The sequence below is a fragment of the Amaranthus tricolor genome, chromosome 9 (assembly GCF_026212465.1).
Source record: "Amaranthus tricolor cultivar Red isolate AtriRed21 chromosome 9, ASM2621246v1, whole genome shotgun sequence".
Taxonomy (NCBI): Eukaryota; Viridiplantae; Streptophyta; class Magnoliopsida; order Caryophyllales; family Amaranthaceae; genus Amaranthus; species Amaranthus tricolor.
Window position 1 is genome coordinate 17,418,374 of NC_080055.1, and position 25,004 is coordinate 17,443,377.

At 36.1% G+C, this 25,004-nt stretch overlaps 1 long non-coding RNA gene across 1 annotated transcript; it reads left to right on the plus strand.

Moving 5' to 3' along the window:
* Nucleotides 1-1,332: 1,332 nt before the first annotated feature.
* Nucleotides 1,333-23,573, plus strand: LOC130824559 (uncharacterized). The gene is made up of 7 exons (XR_009046737.1): nucleotides 1,333-3,180; nucleotides 3,261-3,518; nucleotides 3,609-3,791; nucleotides 3,880-3,996; nucleotides 4,088-4,160; nucleotides 23,272-23,379; nucleotides 23,473-23,573. It is a non-coding gene; the product is annotated as an uncharacterized LOC130824559 (long non-coding RNA).
* The last annotated feature ends 1,431 nt before the right edge of the window (nucleotides 23,574-25,004 follow it).

A 25,004-nucleotide genomic window follows, 5' to 3' on the forward strand; every position in this document is an offset into this window, starting at 1 on the left:
TTCCGCGGCATAGTGACGGGACTGATGGGACGGCTAGATCCCGCGAGTTGTGCCTTCTTCCTTTCTTCCCTCCTCTTATCCACCAGCGATTGAACGCTTTTGGACGCCCTTTGCTTCTTGCTTTCTAGGTAGGCACGGGCGTCTCGAGAGGCGGTTTTAGATTCGTCATCTCGTGGGTCACTCCTATTGAGACTTGTATGGGTCCTTGATCTCTCCCGCCTTTTCTTATTGCGTCTACTGGAATGTGACATCCTCGAGTTCCCATCTTGAGATTCATGGGATTTTGGTATCTCTTAATGGGGTTCGATTCGTTCTCGCAGATTTTTTATCTGGTCTGCCATGTCTTCCAATACTTGCTGTTGAGGAGGGTTATTGTTATTCATGACAGCGCGGAGTTGTTCGGAAAAAGCGGCAGTGAGGTTTCGTGCTAGCATGTCCAGATCACGACGAGTCACGACTTGATTATTAGCCTGACCTGCTGAAGTGTCACTAGTGGAAAAAAATGTATTTGCTGCTAATCATTTGTTGCGGTTTATGTATATACGCAGCAATAAGTAGGAAAAAGAATTAGAAAAAAAAAAAGAAAACATTAATTGCTGCGGTTTTGGGCCTTAACCGCAGCAAATACATATGAGCAGCTTCAATTGCTGCGGTTTTGTTTATGCCCGCAGTAAAATATTACCTTTTAATTGCTCCGGTTCTTCATTACCCGCAGCAAATACTCACATCTTCACTTAATTGCTGCGGTTAATGCCTAGCCCGCAGCAATTGTAGTTTCAAAAACCCGCCATGTTAACGTTAAAACATAAACCCACGCACGAAACTGCTTTCATTTTTTATATATTACACGACTGTTGCACTTCTTCATTCACTCATCTCTGAAACTGCCGGTTTTCTTCATCATAATTTGTTCGATTATTGTCTTCAATCTTTCTTCTTCATCATTTTTTTGTTCTTGTTCTTCTTTGATCATCATTCTTGCTCTTCTTATTGCTTTTCTTCATCATAATCAAAATTCAAAATTGCGCTGTATACACATTGTTGTTGCTCTTCAAACCCACGAAATTTGGACTTATAATTAGTTCTTGCTCTTCTTCAAGGTATAATTTTTTAAAGCTTATTAGTTCACAAACCCATTATTGTTCAAGCTTGTGTACGTTTAGGCCGGTACGGTGCTTAGTTTTTTTTTTATACTAATTTTTATTTTCATTGTATAGGTTTTACACTAACCCACCAAAACCCACAACAGTTTAAGGTATTTTTTTCATTTTGATTGGTAAATTAGGTTTAAATTTGTCATACTTTATAAATGTGTATGTTGTTATTGTTTTTAAGTTTAAAATTTATCATATATATCATGTTTTGTTATATTTTTAAGTAATTTCTTCATTTTATTTATGATTGTGTATGTAGTTGTGGTTTTTAAGTTTTAAATTTATCATAATTTTTTTTATAGTTTGTAAGTTAGGTTTAATCAGGGTTAATTAGTGTTAAAGAATTGGGTACTAAACCTGGTCAATATCCTGTTTGCCATTTCTTTCCTGATGATAATCTTCTTTGGGTCCCACTAAGGAATGGGAGGGGAGTTTTTAGTTAAGGTTATTAATAATTGGATAATGAATGATTAATGATATGATCTTGTGGTTTATGTTATAAATGAATAAATATTGTGTTGGTGTTCGACTTTGAAAGTCAATCACCGTAGAATTACTGGTATTTATATGTGTAAGATAAGTTTGTAATCAATGTATGTAGGCTGGTGCCTTATGAAATAAAATTATGTTGTTATGTTTTGTTATTATTGTTGTTATTATCATCGATCTAATTAGAGCATTTGTTTAAAGTATATATGTTTAAAAGTTGTGTATTAATTTTGTTTTGAATCAATTAATCACACTAATTAGGATGACAAACGATCGTTCTTGGATGTATGGCAGCATTGAATCGTCGGAATTTATTGATGGCGTATTAGAATTTTGTAGTATTGCGGTTGAACATCAAGTTAGGACGGGGGGAGTTGGTTTTTATTGCCCATGTGTCAGTTGTGGCAATGTATCAAAGGTAGATAGTGTTGATATCCTTAGGGAGCACATACTTCGACGTGGGTTTAGGCCTCAATATCATGTTTGGGTTTGGCATGGTGAGGAGGGAGTTTACAAAGAGAAAAGTGTTGTTGAGGATGTCAATAATGTGGCCGATGTCAATGAGGATGTAGTAGATCATGTTGATGGGTATGAGACAGATGAAGAGAATGTCGATGAGGACGTGGATCGTGTTGATGAGATGATGGAGGGAGTCGAGGATGAGTTAGGAAAACGTCCTCGTGTTTTTGACTTGTTGATAGAGGCTTCTCAAAAGCCTTTGTACCCTGGATGTACAAAGTTCACCAAACTAACAGCAGTGTTGACAATTTTCAACATTAAATCAAAGTTCAATTGGAGTGACGCTAGTTTCACAATGTTATTAGAAGCGTTAGGTGAGATGCTTCCTGAGGGAAATGAACTTCCAAAGTCGACATATTATGCCCAAAAAGCTCATGTGTCCTTTCGGCTTAGAGTACCAGAAGATTCATGCGTGTCCGAATGATTGTGTGTTGTATCGGAATGAAAACGAGAACTTAGAAGAGTGTCCTAGGTGTGGGTTATCGCGCTACAAGCGTAAAAGGGCTCGGGATGCTAAAGGGCCCCCGGCTAAGGTATTGTGGTATCTTCCAATAATACCTAGATTCAAGCGCTTGTTTTCTATAAAAAAAGATGCGTTAAATTTGAGGTGGCATGCAGATAGGGTGAAGAAAGGTCACTTGCTCACACATCCATCTGATTCTCGGGAGTGGAAGAGTATTGATAGGTTGCATAAGACTTTTGGGGATGAGGTTCGTAATTTAAGGCTCGGACTGTGTACGGATGGAATGAACCCATTCGGCAATCTTAGTTCTCAACATAGTACTTGGCCGGTACTTTTAGTGATCTATAATTTGCCACCTTGGTTGTGTATGAAGCGTAAGTACCTTCAATGCCTGTTACAAGTGGCCACATCAGTGTGGCCGTGGAGACTATTGTAAAGGGGTTTGAAGATTTCTCACTCCCAATTCCAATGCCAGCATGGAGCCTTGAGAAACTATCAGACGCCCTAGGTAGTTTCGTCACATGGCCATATGCTTGGGTCCGATTCACTAACATGGTAAGAATCATTTGTACATTATTTCTTTTTATTTTTTTAATTGCATGCTCACACTAATTTAATTGTATAAATTGAAATAGCAAAAGAGTCCAAAGAGATCTTGGAGAGAGGTCGGTTCCTCAACAAAGGTGTCGACTGGGTCAAAGTCGATGCCAAGCACTCCAATTTTGACTGATGAGGAGCTAAAAGATCTCTCTCAAGATTGCAAATGGCTGCATTATTGTGCATCTCGCATAAGTGAGGAGGACCCAATCATTTTGACCCTGCTAAAGGACCCAAGCACTCCAATTTTTGAGAGGAGAGATGCTGAACGTAGCTCTTTTCCATGTCTACATGAGGTGATGTTCATTATCTTACAAGTTAGGCATTGTTGTTTAATTGTTTTAATGACCGAATTACTAACAAAATTCTCTTATTTGTGAGTTTAGTGCAGCTTACGAGGAGCTAAATTCTTGCGAACCTCCAATAAAAATTGGATAGTTTGGTCCGGAGTCGATTTCGAGTAGTAAATGTAGAAATGATCCAGATCAGGTCAGAGCATACATTGAGACTGCTTTGACTAATTCCCTTGCATCTAAACACACATTCATTCTGGCTCCATATTGGGAAGAGTAAGTTTTATTATTGAAATTGAACTTATCTTTTGATTTTTAAGGTCACCTAATCTCTAATTTGTTGATTTTAAATTTGTGTTTGTAGTTTGCATTGGATACTTTTGATCATTTTTCCTTTAACGAACACTGTGCACGTCTTCGACTCATTACAAAAACCTCAAAGCCCACCTCGCAACACAAGATTCAAAGCGTTGTTGAATGCGTACGTAATATCAATTATTTTACCAATTTGATTTAATTAAGTGTTATATATATATATATATAAATAGTATTACTTTTCCCATTCGTTTCAGCGCAATGAAAAGAGTGCGTGGACAAATGGGATCTACATCCAGAGCCACATTTCCAAAATGGATAGCAAGAAAGGTACACAAATTCGATTTTAAGAGTTTTTAAGCGTTTTTGTCAATTTCGCGCGTAAAGTAGGTCAAACATGGTTTGTTATGCACGAAACTTGGCACACAACACTATTTGGCATATATTATTGTGTTCAAATGGTTAGAATTGAAAATAATAGTCATATGCTAGAAATTAGAAGTTAAGTTGCGATTTTAAGGGTTTTTAAGCGTTTTTGTCAATTTCGCGCGTAAAGTAGCTCAAACTTTGTTTGTTATGCACGAAACTTGGCACACAACACTATTTGGAATATATTATTGTGTTGAAATGGTTAGAATTGAAACTAATCGCTATATGCTAGAAATTAGAAGTTAAGTTGCGATTTTATGGGTTTTAAAGCGTTTTTTTCAATTTCGCGCGTAAAGTACTCAAACTTGGTTTTGATGTGAAACCGTGGCTGATTAAGGCCTTGGTTATGAAAGGATTAATGTTGTGCGTAAGCTTTGATTAATGACACAGTCAAAAACTACAAATGATCATGAAAATAAGACGAAACAACCACAAACACTTAAACAAAATTTTGATCTAGCAAACTGTCGAGCAGCCCTCCTTCAGCTCAGCTTCTAGGAGTCCATGGGAATTGTTAGAATGGTTTTAGGACCTTGATAGCTAAATCCAAGAACCAAGATTCCATTTCCACTTTAGCCTAGGTCCTGGATGCATAGGTTTGGTCTCCACGTGTCGTGCAAGGTGGTATGGTCACTAGTTTGCTGCTGTGTCAATTTTGCGCGTAAAGTAGGTCAAACATGGTTTGTTATGCACGAAACTTGGCACACAACACTATTTGGCATATATTATTGTGTTGAAATCGTTAGAATTGAAAATAATAGTCATATGCTAGAAATTAGGTGTTAAGTTGCGATTTTAAGGGTTTTTAAGCGTTTTTGTCAATTTCGCGCGTAAAGAAGGTCAAACATGGTTTGTTATGCACGATACTTGGCACACAACACTATTTGGCATATATTATTGTGTTGAAATGGTTAGAATTGAAAATAATCGTCATATCCTAGAAATTAGAAGTTAAGTTGCGATTTTAAGGGTTTTTAAGCGTTTTTGTCAATTTCGCGCGTAAAGTAGGTCAAACATGGTTTGTTATGCACGAAACTTGGCACACAACACTATTTGGCATATATTATTGTGTTGAAATGGTTAGAATTGAAAATAATCGTCATATGCTAGAAATTAGAAGTTAAGTTGCGATTTTAAGGGTTTTTAAGCGTTTTTGTCAATTTCGCGCGTAAAGTAGCATATACTTTGTTTGTTATGCACGAAACTTGGCACACAACACTATTTGGCATATATTATTGCGTTGAAATGGTTAGAATTGAAAATAATAGCCATATGCTAGAAATTAGAAGTTAAGTTGCGATTTTATGGGTTTTAAAGCGTTTTTTTCAATTTCGCGCGTAAAGTACTCAAACTTGGTTTTGATGCGAAACCGGGGCTGATTAAGGCCTTGGTTATGCAAGGATTAATGTTGTGCGTAAGCTTTGATTAATGACACAGTCAAAAACTACAAATGATCATGAAAAGAACACGAAACAACCACAAACACTTAAACAAAATTCTGATCTAGCAAACTGTCGAGCAGCCCTCCTTCAGCTCAGCTTCTAGGAGTCCACGGGGATTGTTAGAATGGTTTTAGGACCTTTATAGCTTGATCCAAGTACCAAGATTCCATTTCCATTTTAGCCTAGGTATTGGATGCATAGGTTTGGTCTCCACGTGTCGTGCAAGGTGGTCTGGTCACTAGTTTGCTGCTGTGTCAATATCGCGCGTAAAGTAGGTCAAACATGGTTTGTTATGCACGAAACTTGGCACACAACACTATTTGGCATATATTATTGCGTTGAAATGTTTAGAATTGATAATAATAGTCATATGCTAGAAATTAGAAGTTAAGTTGCGATTTTAAGAGTTTTTAAGCGTTTTTGTCAATTTCGCGCGTAAAGTAGGTCAAACATGGTTTGTTATGCACGATACTTGGCACACAACACTATTTGGCATATATTATTGTGTTGAAATGGTTAGAATTGAAAATAATAGTCATATGCTAGAAATTAGAAGTTAAGTTGCGATTTTAAGGGTTTTTAAGCGTTTTTGTCAATTTCGCGCGTAAAGTAGGTCAAACATGGTTTGTTATGCACGAAACTTGGCACACAACACTATTTGGCATATATTATTGTGTTGAAATGGTTAGAATTGAAAATAATCGTCATATCCTAGAAATTAGAAGTTAAGTTGCGATTTTAAGGGTTTTTAAGCGTTTTTGTCAATTTCGCGCGTAAAGTAGCTCAAACTTTGTTTGTTATGCACGAAACTTGGCACACAACACTATTTGGCATATATTATTGTGTTGAAATGGTTAGAATTGAAAATAATAGCCATATGCTAGAAATTAGAAGTTAAGTTGCGATTTTATGGGTTTTAAAGCGTTTTTTTCAATTTCGCGCGTAAAGTACTCAAACTTGGTTTTGATGCGAAACCGGGGCTGATTAAGGCCTTGGTTATGCAAGGATTAATGTTGAGCGTAAGCTTTGATTAATGACACAGTCAAAAACTACAAATGATCATGAAAAGAACACGAAACAACCACAAACACTTAAACAAAATTCTGATCTAGCAAACTGTCGAGCAGCCCTCCTTCAGCTCAGCTTCTAGGAGTCCACGGGGATTGTTAGAATGGTTTTAGGACCTTGATAGCTTGATCCAAGTACCAAGATTCCATTTCCATTTTAGCCTAGGTATTGGATGCATAGGTTTGGTCTCTACGTGTCGTGCAAGGTGGTCTGGTCACTAGTTTGCTGCTGTGTCAATATCGCGCGTAAAGTAGGTCAAACATGGTTTGTTATGCACGAAACTTGGCACACAACACTATTTGGCATATATTATTGCGTTGAAATGTTTAGAATTGATAATAATAGTCATATGCTAGAAATTAGAAGTTAAGTTGCGATTTTAAGAGTTTTTAAGCGTTTTTGTCAATTTCGCGCGTAAAGTAGGTCAAACATGGTTTGTTATGCACGATACTTGGCACACAACACTATTTGGCATATATTATTGTGTTGAAATGGTTAGAATTGAAAATAATAGTCATATGCTAGAAATTAGAAGTTAAGTTGCGATTTTAAGGGTTTTTAAGCGTTTTTGTCAATTTCGCGCGTAAAGTAGGTCAAACATGGTTTGTTATGCACGAAACTTGGCACACAACACTATTTGGCATATATTATTGTGTTGAAATGGTTAGAATTGAAAATAATCGTCATATGCTAGAAATTAGAAGTTAAGTTGCGATTTTAAGGGTTTTTAAGCGTTTTTGTCAATTTCGCGCGTAAAGTAGCATATACTTTGTTTGTTATGCACGAAACTTGGCACACAACACTATTTGGCATATATTATTGCGTTGAAATGGTTAGAATTGAAAATAATATCCATATGCTAGAAATTAGAAGTTAAGTTGCGATTTTATGGGTTTTAAAGCGTTTTTTTCAATTTCGCGCGTAAAGTACTCAAACTTGGTTTTGATGCGAAACCGGGGCTGATTAAGGCCTTGGTTATGCAAGGATTAATGTTGTGCGTAAGCTTTGATTAATGACACAGTCAAAAACTACAAATGATCATGAAAAGAACACGAAACAACCACAAACACTTAAACAAAATTCTGATCTAGCAAACTGTCGAGCAGCCCTCCTTCAGCTCAGCTTCTAGGAGTCCACGGGGATTGTTAGAATGGTTTTAGGACCTTGATAGCTTGATCCAAGTACCAAGATTCCATTTCCAATTTAGCCTAGGTATTGGATGCATAGGTTTGGTCTCCACGTGTCGTGCAAGGTGGTCTGGTCACTAGTTTGCTGCTGTGTCAATATCGCGCGTAAAGTAGGTCAAACATGGTTTGTTATGCACGAAACTTGGCACACAACACTATTTGGCATATATTATTGCGTTGAAATGTTTAGAATTGATAATAATAGTCATATGCTAGAAATTAGAAATTAAGTTGCGATTTTAAAAGTTTTTAAGCGTTTTTGTCAATTTCGCGCGTAAAGTAGGTCAAACATGGTTTGTTATGCACGATACTTGGCACACAACACTATTTGGCATATATTATTGTGTTGAAATGGTTAGAATTGAAAATAATAGTCATATGCTAGAAATTAGAAGTTAAGTTGCGATTTTAAGGGTTTTTAAGCGTTTTTGTCAATTTCGCGCGTAAAGTAGGTCAAACATGGTTTGTTATGCACGAAACTTGGCACACAACACTATTTGGCATATATTATTGTGTTGAAATGGTTAGAATTGAAAATAATCGTCATATGCTAGAAATTAGAAGTTAAGTTGCGATTTTAAGGGTTTTTAAGCGTTTTTGTCAATTTCGCGCGTAAAGTAGCTCAAACTTTGTTTGTTACGCACGAAACTTGGCACACAACACTATTTGGCATATATTATTGTGTTGAAATGGTTAGAATTGAAAATAATAGCCATATGCTAGAAATTAGAAGTTAAGTTGCGATTTTATGGGTTTTAAAGCGTTTTTTTCAATTTCGCGCGTAAAGTACTCAAACTTGGTTTTGATGCGAAACCGGGGCTGATTAAGGCCTTGGTTATGCAAGGATTAATGTTGTGCGTAAGCTTTGATTAATGACACAGTCAAAAACTACAAATGATCATGAAAAGAACACGAAACAACCACAAACACTTAAACAAAATTCTGATCTAGCAAACTGTCGAGCAGCCCTCCTTCAGCTCTACTTCTAGGAGTCCACGGGGATTGTTAGAATGGTTTTAGGACCTTGATAGCTTGATCCAAGTACCAAGATTCCATTTCCAATTTAGCCTAGGTATTGGATGCATAGGTTTGGTCTCTACGTGTCGTGCAAGGTGGTCTGGTCACTAGTTTGCTGCTGTGTCAATATCGCGCGTAAAGTAGGTCAAACATGGTTTGTTATGCACGAAACTTGGCACACAACACTATTTGGCATATATTATTGCGTTGAAATGTTTAGAATTGATAATAATAGTCATATGCTAGAAATTAGAAATTAAGTTGCGATTTTAAAAGTTTTTAAGCGTTTTTGTCAATTTCGCGCGTAAAGTAGGTCAAACATGGTTTGTTATGCACGATACTTGGCACACAACACTATTTGGCATATATTATTGTGTTGAAATGGTTAGAATTGAAAATAATAGTCTTATGCTAGAAATTAGATGTTAAGTTGCGATTTTAAGGGTTTTTAAGCGTTTTTGTCAATTTCGCGCGTAAAGTAGGTCAAACATGGTTTGTTATGCACGAAACTTGGCACACAACACTATTTGGCATATATTATTGTGTTGAAATGGTTAGAATTGAAAATAATCATCATATGCTAGAAATTAGAAGTTAAGTTGCGATTTTAAGGGTTTTTAAGCGTTTTTGTCAATTTCGCGCGTAAAGTAGCATATACTTTGTTTGTTATGCACGAAACTTGGCACACAACACTATTTGGCATATATTATTGCGTTGAAATGGTTAGAATTGAAAATAATAGCCATATGCTAGAAATTAGAAGTTAAGTTGCGATTTTATGGGTTTTAAAGCGTTTTTTTCAATTTCGCGCGTAAAGTACTCAAACTTGGTTTTGATGCGAAACCGGGGCTGATTAAGGCCTTGGTTATGCAAGGATTAATGTTGTGCGTAAGCTTTGATTAATGACACAGTCAAAAACTACAAATGATCATGAAAAGAACACGAAACAACCACAAACACTTAAACAAAATTCTGATCTAGCAAACTGTCGAGCAGCCCTCCTTCAGCTCAGCTTCTAGGAGTCCACGGGGATTGTTAGAATGGTTTTAGGACCTTGATAGCTTGATCCAAGTACCAAGATTCCATTTCCATTTTAGCCTAGGTATTGGATGCATAGGTTTGGTCTCTACGTGTCGTGCAAGGTGGTCTGGTCACTAGTTTGCTGCTGTGTCAATATCGCGCGTAAAGTAGGTCAAACATGGTTTGTTATGCACGAAACTTGGCACACAACACTATTTGGCATATATTATTGCGTTGAAATGTTTAGAATTGATAATAATAGTCATATGCTAGAAATTAGAAGTTAAGTTGCGATTTTAAGAGTTTTTAAGCGTTTTTGTCAATTTCGCGCGTAAAGTAGGTCAAACATGGTTTGTTATGCACGATACTTGGCACACAACACTATTTGGCATATATTATTGTGTTGAAATGGTTAGAATTGAAAATAATAGTCATATGCTAGAAATTAGAAGTTAAGTTGCGATTTTAAGGGTTTTTAAGCGTTTTTGTCAATTTCGCGCGTAAAGTAGGTCAAACATGGTTTGTTATGCACGAAACTTGGCACACAACACTATTTGGCATATATTATTGTGTTGAAATGGTTAGAATTGAAAATAATCGTCATATGCTAGAAATTAGAAGTTAAGTTGCGATTTTAAGGGTTTTTAAGCGTTTTTGTCAATTTCGCGCGTAAAGTAGCATATACTTTGTTTGTTATGCACGAAACTTGGCACACAACACTATTTGGCATATATTATTGCGTTGAAATGGTTAGAATTGAAAATAATATCCATATGCTAGAAATTAGAAGTTAAGTTGCGATTTTATGGGTTTTAAAGCGTTTTTTTCAATTTCGCGCGTAAAGTACTCAAACTTGGTTTTGATGCGAAACCGGGGCTGATTAAGGCCTTGGTTATGCAAGGATTAATGTTGTGCGTAAGCTTTGATTAATGACACAGTCAATAACTACAAATGATCATGAAAAGAACACGAAACAACCACAAACACTTAAACAAAATTCTGATCTAGCAAACTGTCGAGCAGCCCTCCTTCAGCTCAGCTTCTAGGAGTCCACGGGGATTGTTAGAATGGTTTTAGGACCTTGATAGCTTGATCCAAGTACCAAGATTCCATTTCCATTTTAGCCTAGGTATTGGATGCATAGGTTTGGTCTTTACGTGTCGTGCAAGGTGGTCTGGTCACTAGTTTGCTGCTGTGTCAATATCGCGCGTAAAGTAGGTCAAACATGGTTTGTTATGCACGAAACTTGGCACATAACACTATTTGGCATATATTATTGCGTTGAAATGTTTAGAATTGATAATAATAGTCATATGCTAGAAATTAGAAATTAAGTTGCGATTTTAAGAGTTTTTAAGCGTTTTTGTCAATTTCGCGCGTAAAGTAGGTCAAACATGGTTTGTTATGCACGATACTTGGCACACAACACTATTTGGCATATATTATTGTGTTGAAATGGTTAGAATTGAAAATAATAGTCTTATGCTAGAAATTAGATGTTAAGTTGCGATTTTAAGGGTTTTTAAGCGTTTTTGTCAATTTCGCGCGTAAAGTAGGTCAAACATGGTTTGTTATGCACGAAACTTGGCACACAACACTATTTGGCATATATTATTGTGTTGAAATGGTTAGAATTGAAAATAATTGTCATATGCTAGAAATTAGAAGTTAAGTTGCGATTTTAAGGGTTTTTAAGCGTTTTTGTCAATTTCGCGCGTAAAGTAGCATATACTTTGTTTGTTATGCACGAAACTTGGCACACAACACTATTTGGCATATATTATTGCGTTGAAATGGTTAGAATTGAAAATAATAGCCATATGCTAGAAATTATATGTTAAGTTGCGATTTTATGGGTTTTAAAGCGTTTTTTTCAATTTCGCGCGTAAAGTACTCAAACTTGGTTTTGATGCGAAACCGGGGCTGATTAAGGCCTTGGTTATGCAAGGATTAATGTTGTGCGTAAGCTTTGATTAATGACACAGTCAAAAACTACAAATGATCATGAAAAGAACACGAAACAACCACAAACACTTAAACAAAATTCTGATCTAGCAAACTGTCGAGCAGCCCTCCTTCAGCTCAGCTTCTAGGAGTCCACGGGGATTGTTAGAATGGTTTTAGGACCTTGATAGCTTGATCCAAGTACCAAGATTCCATTTCCATTTTAGCCTAGGTATTGGATGCATAGGTTTGGTCTCCACGTGTCGTGCAAGGTGGTCTGGTCACTAGTTTGCTGCTGTGTCAATATCGCGTGTAAAGTAGGTCAAACATGGTTTGTTATGCATGAAACTTGGCACACAACACTATTTGGCATATATTATTGCGTTGAAATGTTTAGAATTGATAATAATAGTCATATGCTAGAAATTAGAAGTTAAGTTGCGATTTTAAGAGTTTTTAAGCGTTTTTGTCAATTTCGCGCGTAAAGTAGGTCAAACATGGTTTGTTATGCACGATACTTGGCACACAACACTATTTGGCATATATTATTGTGTTGAAATGGTTAGAATTGAAAATAATAGTCATATGCTAGAAATTAGAAGTTAAGTTGCGATTTTAAGGGTTTTTAAGCGTTTTTGTCAATTTCGCGCGTAAAGTAGGTCAAACATGGTTTGTTATGCACGAAACTTGGCACACAACACTATTTGGCATATATTATTGTGTTGAAATGGTTAGAATTGAAAATAATCGTCATATGCTAGAAATTAGAAGTTAAATTGCGATTTTAAGGGTTTTTAAGCGTTTTTGTCAATTTCGCGCGTAAAGTAGCTCAAACTTTGTTTGTTATGCACGAAACTTGGCACACAACACTATTTGGCATATATTATTGTGTTGAAATGGTTAGAATTGAAAATAATAGCCATATGCTAGAAATTAGAAGTTAAGTTGCGATTTTATGGGTTTTAAAGCGTTTTTTTCAATTTCGCGCGTAAAGTACTCAAACTTGGTTTTGATGCGAAACCGGGGCTGATTAAGGCCTTGGTTATGCAAGGATTAATGTTGAGCGTAAGCTTTGATTAATGACACAGTCAAAAACTACAAATGATCATGAAAAGAACACGAAACAACCACAAACACTTAAACAAAATTCTGATCTAGCAAACTGTCGAGCAGCCCTCCTTCAGCTCAGCTTCTAGGAGTCCACGGGGATTGTTAGAATGGTTTTAGGACCTTGATAGCTTGATCCAAGTACCAAGATTCCATTTCCATTTTAGCCTAGGTATTGGATGCATAGGTTTGGTCTCTACGTGTCGTGCAAGGTGGTCTGGTCACTAGTTTGCTGCTGTGTCAATATCGCGCGTAAAGTAGGTCAAACATGGTTTGTTATGCACGAAACTTGGCACATAACACTATTTGGCATATATTATTGCGTTGAAATGTTTAGAATTGATAATAATAGTCATATGCTAGAAATTAGAAATTAAGTTGCGATTTTAAGAGTTTTTAAGCGTTTTTGTCAATTTCGCGCGTAAAGTAGGTCAAACATGGTTTGTTATGCACGATACTTGGCACACAACACTATTTGGCATATATTATTGTGTTGAAATGGTTAGAATTGAAAATAATAGTCTTATGCTAGAAATTAGATGTTAAGTTGCGATTTTAAGGGTTTTTAAGCGTTTTTGTCAATTTCGCGCGTAAAGTAGGTCAAACATGGTTTGTTATGCACGAAACTTGGCACACAACACTATTTGGCATATATTATTGTGTTGAAATGGTTAGAATTGAAAATAATTGTCATATGCTAGAAATTAGAAGTTAAGTTGCGATTTTAAGGGTTTTTAAGCGTTTTTGTCAATTTCGCGCGTAAAGTAGCATATACTTTGTTTGTTATGCACGAAACTTGGCACACAACACTATTTGGCATATATTATTGCGTTGAAATGGTTAGAATTGAAAATAATAGCCATATGCTAGAAATTATATGTTAAGTTGCGATTTTATGGGTTTTAAAGCGTTTTTTTCAATTTCGCGCGTAAAGTACTCAAACTTGGTTTTGATGCGAAACCGGGGCTGATTAAGGCCTTGGTTATGCAAGGATTAATGTTGTGCGTAAGCTTTGATTAATGACACAGTCAAAAACTACAAATGATCATGAAAAGAACACGAAACAACCACAAACACTTAAACAAAATTCTGATCTAGCAAACTGTCGAGCAGCCCTCCTTCAGCTCAGCTTCTAGGAGTCCACGGGGATTGTTAGAATGGTTTTAGGACCTTGGTAGCTTGATCCAAGTACCAAGATTCCATTTCCATTTTAGCCTAGGTATTGGATGCATAGGTTTGGTCTCCACGTGTCGTGCAAGGTGGTCTGGTCACTAGTTTGCTGCTGTGTCAATATCGCGTGTAAAGTAGGTCAAACATGGTTTGTTATGCATGAAACTTGGCACACAACACTATTTGGCATATATTATTGCGTTGAAATGTTTAGAATTGATAATAATAGTCATATGCTAGAAATTAGAAGTTAAGTTGCGATTTTAAGAGTTTTTAAGCGTTTTTGTCAATTTCGCGCGTAAAGTAGGTCAAACATGGTTTGTTATGCACGATACTTGGCACACAACACTATTTGGCATATATTATTGTGTTGAAATGGTTAGAATTGAAAATAATAGTCATATGCTAGAAATTAGAAGTTAAGTTGCGATTTTAAGGGTTTTTAAGCGTTTTTGTCAATTTCGCGCGTAAAGTAGGTCAAACATGGTTTGTTATGCACGAAACTTGGCACACAACACTATTTGGCATATATTATTGTGTTGAAATGGTTAGAATTGAAAATAATCGTCATATGCTAGAAATTAGAAGTTAAATTGCGATTTTAAGGGTTTTTAAGCGTTTTTGTCAATTTCGCGCGTAAAGTAGCTCAAACTTTGTTTGTTATGCACGAAACTTGGCACACAACACTATTTGGCATATATTATTGTGTTGAAATGCTTAGAATTGAAAATAATAGCCATATGCTAGAAATTAGAAGTTAAGTTGCGATTTTATGGGTTTTAAAGCGTTTTTTTCAATTTCGCGCGTAAAGTACTCAAACTTGGTTTTGATGCGAAACCGGGGCTGATTAAGGCCTTGGTTATGCAAGGATTAATGTTGTGCGTAAGCTTTGATTAATGACACAGTCAAAAACTACAAATGATCATGAAAAGAACACGAAACAACCACAAACACTTAAACAAAATTCTGATCTAGCAAACTGTCGAGCAGCCCTCCTTCAGCTCAGCTTCTAGGAGTCCACGGGGATTGTTAGAATGGTTTTAGGACCTTGATAGCTTGATCCAAGTACCAAGATTCCATTTCCATTTTAGCCTAGGTATTGGATGCATAGGTTTGGTCTCTACGTGTCGTGCAAGGTGGTCTGGTCACTAGTTTGCTGCTGTGTCAATATCGCGCGTAAAGTAGGTCAAACATGGTTTGTTATGCACGAAACTTGGCACATAACACTATTTGGCATATATTATTGCGTTGAAATGTTTAGAATTGATAATAATAGTCATATGCTAGAAATTAGAAATTAAGTTGCGATTTTAAGAGTTTTTAAGCGTTTTTGTCAATTTCGCGCTTAAAGTAGGTCAAACATGGTTTGTTATGCACGATACTTGGCACACAACACTATTTGGCATATATTATTGTGTTGAAATGGTTAGAATTGAAAATAATAGTCTTATGCTAGAAATTAGATGTTAAGTTGCGATTTTAAGGGTTTTTAAGCGTTTTTGTCAATTTCGCGCGTAAAGTAGGTCAAACATGGTTTGTTATGCACGAAACTTGGCACACAACACTATTTGGCATATATTATTGTGTTGAAATGGTTAGAATTGAAAATAATCGTCATATGCTAGAAATTAGAAGTTAAGTTGCGATTTTAAGGGTTTTTAAGCGTTTTTGTCAATTTCGCGCGTAAAGTAGCATATACTTTGTTTGTTATGCACGAAACTTGGCACACAACACTATTTGGCATATATTATTGCGTTGAAATGGTTAGAATTGAAAATAATAGCCATATGCTAGAAATTAGAAGTTAAGTTGCGATTTTATGGGTTTTAAAGCGTTTTTTTCAATTTCGCGCGTAAAGTACTCAAACTTGGTTTTGATGCGAAACCGGGGCTGATTAAGGCCTTGGTTATGCAAGGATTAATGTTGTGCGTAAGCTTTGATTAATGACACAGTCAAAAACTACAAATGATCATGAAAAGAACACGAAACAACCACAAACACTTAAACAAAATTCTGATCTAGCAAACTGTCGAGCAGCCCTCCTTCAGCTCAGCTTCTAGGAGTCCACGAGGATTGTTAGAATGGTTTTAGGACCTTGATAGCTTGATCCAAGTACCAAGATTCCATTTCCATTTTAGCCTAGTTATTGGATGCATAGGTTTGGTCTCCACGTGTAGTGCAAGGTGGTCTGGTCACTAGTTTGCTGCTGTGTCAATATCGCGCGTAAAGTAGGTCAAACATGGTTTGTTATGAACGAAACTTGGCACACAACACTATTTGGCATATATTATTGCGTTGAAATGTTTAGAATTGATAATAATAGTCATATGCTAAAAATTAGAAGTTAAGTTGCGATTTTAAGAGTTTTTAAGCGTTTTTGTCAATTTCGCGCGTAAAGTAGGTCAAACATGGTTTGTTATGCACGATACTTGGCACACAACACTATTTGGCATATATTATTGTGTTGAAATGGTTAGAATTGAAAATAATAGTCATATGCTAGAAATTAGAAGTTAAGTTGCGATTTTAAGGGTTTTTAAGCGTTTTTGTCAATTTCGCGCGTAAAGTAGGTCAAACATGGTTTGTTATGCACGAAACTTGGCACACAACACTATTTGGCATATATTATTGGGTTGAAATGGTTAGAATTTAAAATAATCGTTATATGCTAGAAATTAGAAGTTAAGTTGCGATTTTAAGGGTTTTTAAGCGTTTTTGTCAATTTCGCGCGTAAAGTAGCTCAAACTTTGTTTGTTATGCACGAAACTTGGCACACAACACTATTTGGCATATATTATTGCGTTGAAATGGTTAGAATTGAAAATAATAGCCATATGCTAGAAATTAGAAGTTAAGTTGCGATTTTATGGGTTTTAAAGCGTTTTTTTCAATTTCGCGCGTAAAGTACTCAAACTTGGTTTTGATGCGAAACCGGGGCTGATTAAGGCCTTGGTTATGCAAGGATTAATGTTGTGCGTAAGCTTTGATTAATGACACAGTCAAAAACTACAAATGATCATGAAAAGAACACGAAACAACCACAAACACTTAAACAAAATTCTGATCTAGCAAACTGTCGAGCAGCCCTCCTTCAGCTCAGCTTCTAGGAGTCCACGGGGATTGTTAGAATGGTTTTAGGACCTTGATAGCTTGATCCAAGTACCAAGATTCCATTTCCATTTTAGCCTAGGTATTGGATGCATAGGTTTTGTCTCCACGTGTCGTGCAAGGTGGTCTGGTCACTAGTTTGCTGCTGTGTCAATATCGCGTGTAAAGTAGGTCAAACATGGTTTGTTATGCACGAAACTTGGCACACAACACTATTTGGCATATATTATTGCGTTGAAATGTTTAGAATTGATAATAATTGTCATATGCTAGAAATTAGAAGTTAAGTTGCGATTTTAAGAGTTTTTAAGCGTTTTTGTCAATTTCGCGCGTAAAGTAGGTCAAACATGGTTTGTTATGCACGATACTTGGCACACAACACTATTTGGCATATATTATTGTGTTGAAATGGTTAGAATTGAAAATAATAGTCATATGCTAGAAATTAGAAGTTAAGTTGCGATTTTAAGGGTTTTTAAGCGTTTTTGTCAATTTCGCGCGTAAAGTAGGTCAAACATGGTTTGTTATGCACGAAACTTGGCACACAACACTATTTGGCATATATTATTGGGTTGAAATGGTTAGAATTGAAAATAATCGTTATATGCTAGAAATTAGAAGTTAAGTTGCGATTTTAAGGGTTTTTAAGCGTTTTTGTCAATTTCGCGCGTAAAGTAGCTCAAACTTTGTTTGTTATGCACGAAACTTGGCACACAACACTATTTGGCATATATTATTGCGTTGAAATGGTTAGAATTGAAAATAATAGCCATATGCTAGAAATTAGAAGTTAAGTTGCGATTTTATGGGTTTTAAAGCGTTTTTTTCAATTTCGCGCGTAAAGTACTCAAACTTGGTTTTGATGCGAAACCGGGGCTGATTAAGGCCTTGGTTATGCAAGGATTAATGTTGTGCGTAAGCTTTGATTAATGACACAGTCAAAAACTACAAATGATCATGAAAAGAACACGAAACAACCACAAACACTTAAACAAAATTCTGATCTAGCAAACTGTCGAGCAGCCCTCCTTCAGCTCAGCTTCTAGGAGTCCACGGGGATTGTTAGAATGGTTTTAGGACCTTGATAGCTTGATCCAAGTACCAAGATTCCATTTCCATTTTAGCCTAGGTATTGGATGCATAGGTTTTGTCTCCACGTGTCGTGCAAGGTGGTCTGGTCACTAGTTTGCTGCTGTGTCAATATCGCGCGTAAAGTAGGTCAAACATGGTTTGTTATGCACGAAACTTGGCACACAACACTATTTGGCATATATTATTGCGTTGAAATGTTTAGAATTGATAATAATTGTCATATGCTAGAAATTAGAAGTTAAGTTGCGATTTTAAGAGTTTTTAAGCGTTTTTGTCAATTTCGCGCGTAAAGTAGGTCAAACATGGTTTGTTATGCACGATACTTGGCACACAACACTATTTGGCATATATTATTGTGTTGAAATGGTTAGAATTGAAAATAATAGTCATATGCTAGAAATTAGAAGTTAAGTTGCGATTTTAAGGGTTTTTAAGCGTTTTTGTCAATTTCGCGCGTAAAGTAGGTCAAACATGGTTTGTTATGCACGAAACTTGGCACACAACACTATTTGGCATATATTATTGGGTTGAAATGGTTAGAATTGAAAATAATCGTTATATGCTAGAAATTAGAAGTTAAGTTGCGATTTTAAGGGTTTTTAAGCGTTTTTGTCAATTTCGCGCGTAAAGTAGCTCAAACTTTGTTTGTTATGCACGAAACTTGGCACACAACACTATTTGGCATATATTATTGCGTTTAAATGGTTAGAATTGAAAATAATAGCCATATGCTAGAAATTAGAAGTTAAGTTGCGATTTTATGGGTTTTAAAGCGTTTTTTTCAATTTCGCGCGTAAAGTACTCAAACTTGGTTTTGATGCGAAACCGGGGCTGATTAAGGCCTTGGTTATGCAAGGATTAATGTTGTGCGTAAGCTTTGATTAATGACACAGTCAAAAACTACAAATGATCATGAAAAGAACACGAAACAACCACAAACACTTAAACAAAATTCTGATCTAGCAAACTGTCGAGCAGCCCTCCTTCAGCTCAGCTTCTAGGAGTCCACGGGGATTGTTAGAATGGTTTTAGGACCTTGATAGCTTGATCCAAGTACCAAGATTCCATTTCCATTTTAGCCTAGGTATTGGATGCATAGGTTTTGTCTCCACGTGTCGTGCAAGGTGGTCTGGTCACTAGTTTGCTGCTGTGTCAATATCGCGCGTAAAGTAGGTCAAACATGGTTTGTTATGCACGAAACTTGGCACACAACACTATTTGGCATATATTATTGCGTTGAAATGTTTAGAATTGATAATAATTGTCATATGCTAGAAATTAGAAGTTAAGTTGCGATTTTAAGAGTTTTTAAGCGTTTTTGTCAATTTCGCGCGTAAAGTAGGTCAAACATGGTTTGTTATGCACGATACTTGGCACACAACACTATTTGGCATATATTATTGTGTTGAAATGGTTAGAATTGAAAATAATAGTCATATGCTAGAAATTAGAAGTTAAGTTGCGATTTTAAGGGTTTTTAAGCGTTTTTGTCAATTTCGCGCGTAAAGTAGGTCAAACATGGTTTGTTATGCACGAAACTTGGCACACAACACTATTTGGCATATATTATTGTGTTGAAATGGTTAGAATTGAAAATAATCGTCATATGCTAGAAATTAGAAGTTATGGTTCGATTTTAAGGGTTTTTAAGCGTTTTTGTCAATTTCACGCGTAAAGTAGCTCAAACTTTGTTTGTTATGCACGAAACTTGGCACACAACACTATTTGGCATATATTATTGCGTTGAAATGGTTAGAATTGAAAATAATAGCCATATGCTAGAAATTAGAAGTTAAGTTGCGATTTTATGGGTTTTAAAGCGTTTTTTTCAATTTCGCGCGTAAAGTACTCAAACTTGGTTTTGATGCGAAACCGGGGCTGATTAAGGCCTTGGTTATGCAAGGATTAATGTTGTGCGTAAGCTTTGATTAATGACACAGTCAAAAACTACAAATGATCATGAAAAGAACACGAAACAACCACAAACACTTAAACAAAATTCTGATCTAGCAAACTGTCGAGCAGCCCTCCTTCAGCTCAGCTTCTAGGAGTCCACGGGGATTGTTAGAATGGTTTTAGGACCTTTATAGCTTGATCCAAGTACCAAGATTCCATTTCCATTTTAGCCTAGGTATTGGATGCATAGGTTTGGTCTCCACGTGTCGTGCAAGGTGGTCTGGTCACTAGTTTGCTGCTGTGTCAATATCGCGCGTAAAGTAGGTCAAACATGGTTTGTTATGCACGAAACTTGGCACACAACACTATTTGGCATATATTATTGCGTTGAAATCGTTAGAATTGAAAATAATCGTTATATGCTAGAAATTAGAAGTTAAGTTGCGATTTTAAGGGTTTTTAAGCGTTTTTGTCAATTTCGCGCGTAAAGTAGCTCAAACTTTGTTTGTTATGCACGAAACTTGGCACACAACACTATTTGGCATATATTATTGCGTTGAAATGGTTAGAATTGAAAATAATAGCCATATGCTAGAAATTAGAAGTTAAGTTGCGATTTTATGGGTTTTAAAGCGTTTTTTTCAATTTCGCGCGTAAAGTACTCAAACTTGGTTTTGATGCGAAACCGGGGCTGATTAAGGCCTTGGTTATGCAAGGATTAATGTTGTGCGTAAGCTTTGATTAATGACACAGTCAAAAACTACAAATGATCATGAAAAGAACACGAAACAACCACAAACACTTAAACAAAATTCTGATCTAGCAAACTGTCGAGCAGCCCTCCTTCAGCTCAGCTTCTAGGAGTCCACGGGGATTGTTAGAATGGTTTTAGGACCTTGATAGCTTGATCCAAGTACCAAGATTCCATTTCCATTTTAGCCTAGGTATTGGATGCATAGGTTTTGTCTCCACGTGTCGTGCAAGGTGGTCTGGTCACTAGTTTGCTGCTGTGTCAATATCGCGTGTAAAGTAGGTCAAACATGGTTTGTTATGCACGAAACTTGGCACACAACACTATTTGGCATATATTATTGCGTTGAAATGTTTAGAATTGATAATAATTGTCATATGCTAGAAATTAGAAGTTAAGTTGCGATTTTAAGAGTTTTTAAGCGTTTTTGTCAATTTCGCGCGTAAAGTAGGTCAAACATGGTTTGTTATGCACGATACTTGGCACACAACACTATTTGGCATATATTATTGTGTTGAAATGGTTAGAATTGAAAATAATAGTCATATGCTAGAAATTAGAAGTTAAGTTGCGATTTTAAGGGTTTTTAAGTGTTTTTGTCAATTTCGCGCGTAAAGTAGGTCAAACATGGTTTGTTATGCACGAAACTTGGCACACAACACTATTTGGCATATATTATTGTGTTGAAATGGTTAGAATTGAAAATAATCGTCATATGCTAGAAATTAGAAGTTATGGTTCGATTTTAAGGGTTTTTAAGCGTTTTTGTCAATTTCACGCGTAAAGTAGCTCAAACTTTGTTTGTTATGCACGAAACTTGGCACACAACACTATTTGGCATATATTATTGCGTTGAAATGGTTAGAATTGAAAATAATAGCCATATGCTAGAAATTAGAAGTTAAGTTGCGATTTTATGGGTTTTAAAGCGTTTTTTTCAATTTCGCGCGTAAAGTACTCAAACTTGGTTTTGATGCGAAACCGGGGCTGATTAAGGCCTTGGTTATGCAAGGATTAATGTTGTGCGTAAGCTTTGATTAATAACACAGTCAAAAACTACAAATGATCATGAAAAGAACACGAAACAACCACAAACACTTAAACAAAATTCTGATCTAGCAAACTGTCGAGCAGCCCTCCTTCAGCTCAGCTTCTAGGAGTCCACGGGGATTGTTAGAATGGTTTTAGGACCTTTATAGCTTGATCCAAGTACCAAGATTCCATTTCCATTTTAGCCTAGGTATTGGATGCATAGGTTTGGTCTCCACGTGTCGTGCAAGGTGGTCTGGTCACTAGTTTGCTGCTGTGTCAATATCGCGCGTAAAGTAGGTCAAACATGGTTTGTTATGCACGAAACTTGGCACACAACACTATTTGGCATATATTATTGCGTTGAAATGGTTAGAATTGAAAATAATCGTTATATGCTAGAAATTAGAAGTTAAGTTGCGATTTTAAGGGTTTTTAAGCGTTTTTGTCAATTTCGCGCGTAAAGTAGCTCAAACTTTGTTTGTTATGCACGAAACTTGGCACACAACACTATTTGGCATATATTATTGCGTTGAAATGGTTAGAATTGAAAATAATAGCCATATGCTAGAAATTAGAAGTTAAGTTGCGATTTTATGGGTTTTAAAGCGTTTTTTTCAATTTCGCGCGTAAAGTACTCAAACTTGGTTTTGATGCGAAACCGGGGCTGATTAAGGCCTTGGTTATGCAAGGATTAATACTGTGCGTAAGCTTTGATTAATGACACAGTCAAAAACTACAAATGATCATGAAAAGAACACGAAACAACCACAAACACTTAAACAAAATTCTGATCTAGCAAACTGTCGAGCAGCCCTCCTTCAGCTCAGCTTCTAGGAGTCCACGGGGATTGTTAGAATGGTTTTAGGACCTTGATAGCTTGATCCAAGTACCAAGATTCCATTTCCATTTTAGCCTAGGTATTGGATGCATAGGTTTGGTCTCCACGTGTCGTGCAAGGTGGTCTGGTCACTAGTTTGCTGCTGTGTCAATATCGCGCGTAAAGTAGGTCAAACATGGTTTGTTATGCACGAAACTTGGCACACAATACTATTTGGTATATATTATTGTGTAGAAGTTGTTAGAATTGAAAATCATAGTCATATTCTAGAATTTACGTGTTAAGTTGCGATTTTATGCGTTTTGAACCGTTTTTGACACTAACATCTATTTTCTCTTAGTGCTTTCAACAACCTTCTTCTTCCGTTGACTGCGGCTACTACGCGCTGAAGTATATGAACGATATTATAAATTCCGTGAAGGACTTTGGAGTCGAAAATATAGATGCCGTAAGTATTTGTTACGTTCTTAATTAAATATATTATTGGTAAAATCTAAATGTTTAATTCTATATTAATCTTTTATTTGAATATTATATATAGGTTTTAAACGACATTCTGAGGGAAACACGCCCTTTGAGAAGTGAAGAAATGCGCAAATCAAAAGACAAGATTGCCGCGTATCTTGCTAATATTTGTCCTTGATAAATTGTAATTAATTAGTATAGATTATTTTTTATACTTTAATGTATATATATATATATATATATATATATATATATATATATATATATATATATATATATATATATATATATATATATATATATATATATATATATATATATATATATATATATATATATATATATGTACGTACATAATATTATATTATATATACGAGCGAGAGTTTATTATTACAAAGAGATTAATGTTGATTATCTGTGATTATCATTGGATTAATCATTGTTATTACATTGTATTATTATTGCGTTATTATAAGGATAAAACGGAAAAAGAAAAAAAAAAGAGTTATTTGTTGCGGTTTTGCCCCTGACCGCAGCAAATAACCCTAATTATTTGCTGCGGTTTTTGCCCCTGACCGCAGCAAATAACCCTCATTATTTGCTGCGGTTTTTGCCTATGACCGCAGCAAATAATGCCCTTATTTGCTGCGATTTTGAACCGCAGCATTTAAAGTATGACATTTGCTGCTATCACTATTGTTGGGGGCCATAACCGCAGCAAATAATGGCAAAAAAACCGCAGCAAATGAGGTTTTTTCCACTAGTGTGTATGTATCTGTGCTGTGCACGGTTGCGGTTTGTGTTGGATTTCTCTTGGAAGCCATGGCCTTTTGTTATGGTCCCCACAGACGACGCCAAACTATTTCGTTTATGAAACGAGGAAGTGGAAAACACTTGAAATACTGTAAGTGGAAGCATTATCAGGTGTGTCGATTCGTGGAAGGAAGCGACTTGAATTCCTGCAACACAACACGTTAGCCTTGTCCGGGGGTGATCTCCCGGAAAACCCTTCCGACGTTCAAGTTAGAACGAAGATGTGAGATTAATGAACAAATGATTATGAATTGAATGCCGGAACAGAGATGTCGGGATTGAGATTACTTGTATATTGGTAGGTTAATGAAATGGAGTACGAGTAAGGATATTAATAGGGTTATTCTCAGATGATCATTTTCTTTCTGATGGTTGTCCCTATTTATAATGGTGAAAAAGAAGTTATTTCTGAGAGGAGGTTGATTATCATGGGTGATAGTTGGCAGTTATCAGCACCAAAGAAGGAGAACCAATGAGGAATGAAGGGTAGTTGCCAAAAGGGAAGTTGGGTCAATCTGGAGGTTACCTCCAATGGAAAATTAGGGTATTTTGAGGGTTACTGGCTCATGGGCCAATTAAGGAGGTTGGGGAATTCAGAAAAAGCCCATTGACCAAAAGTCAAGGTCAATACGAAAGGTCAAAAGGTATTAAGGTAATATGACATTTAATAATTCAAATAAATAAGTAAATTAAATAAGTGATACCATGCCAATTATTTTTTTTTAATAACCTTATTTTTAATCTGTTCTAATCGATTAATAAACAATCTAATAGTTTAATTTAGTTTGTTTAAAG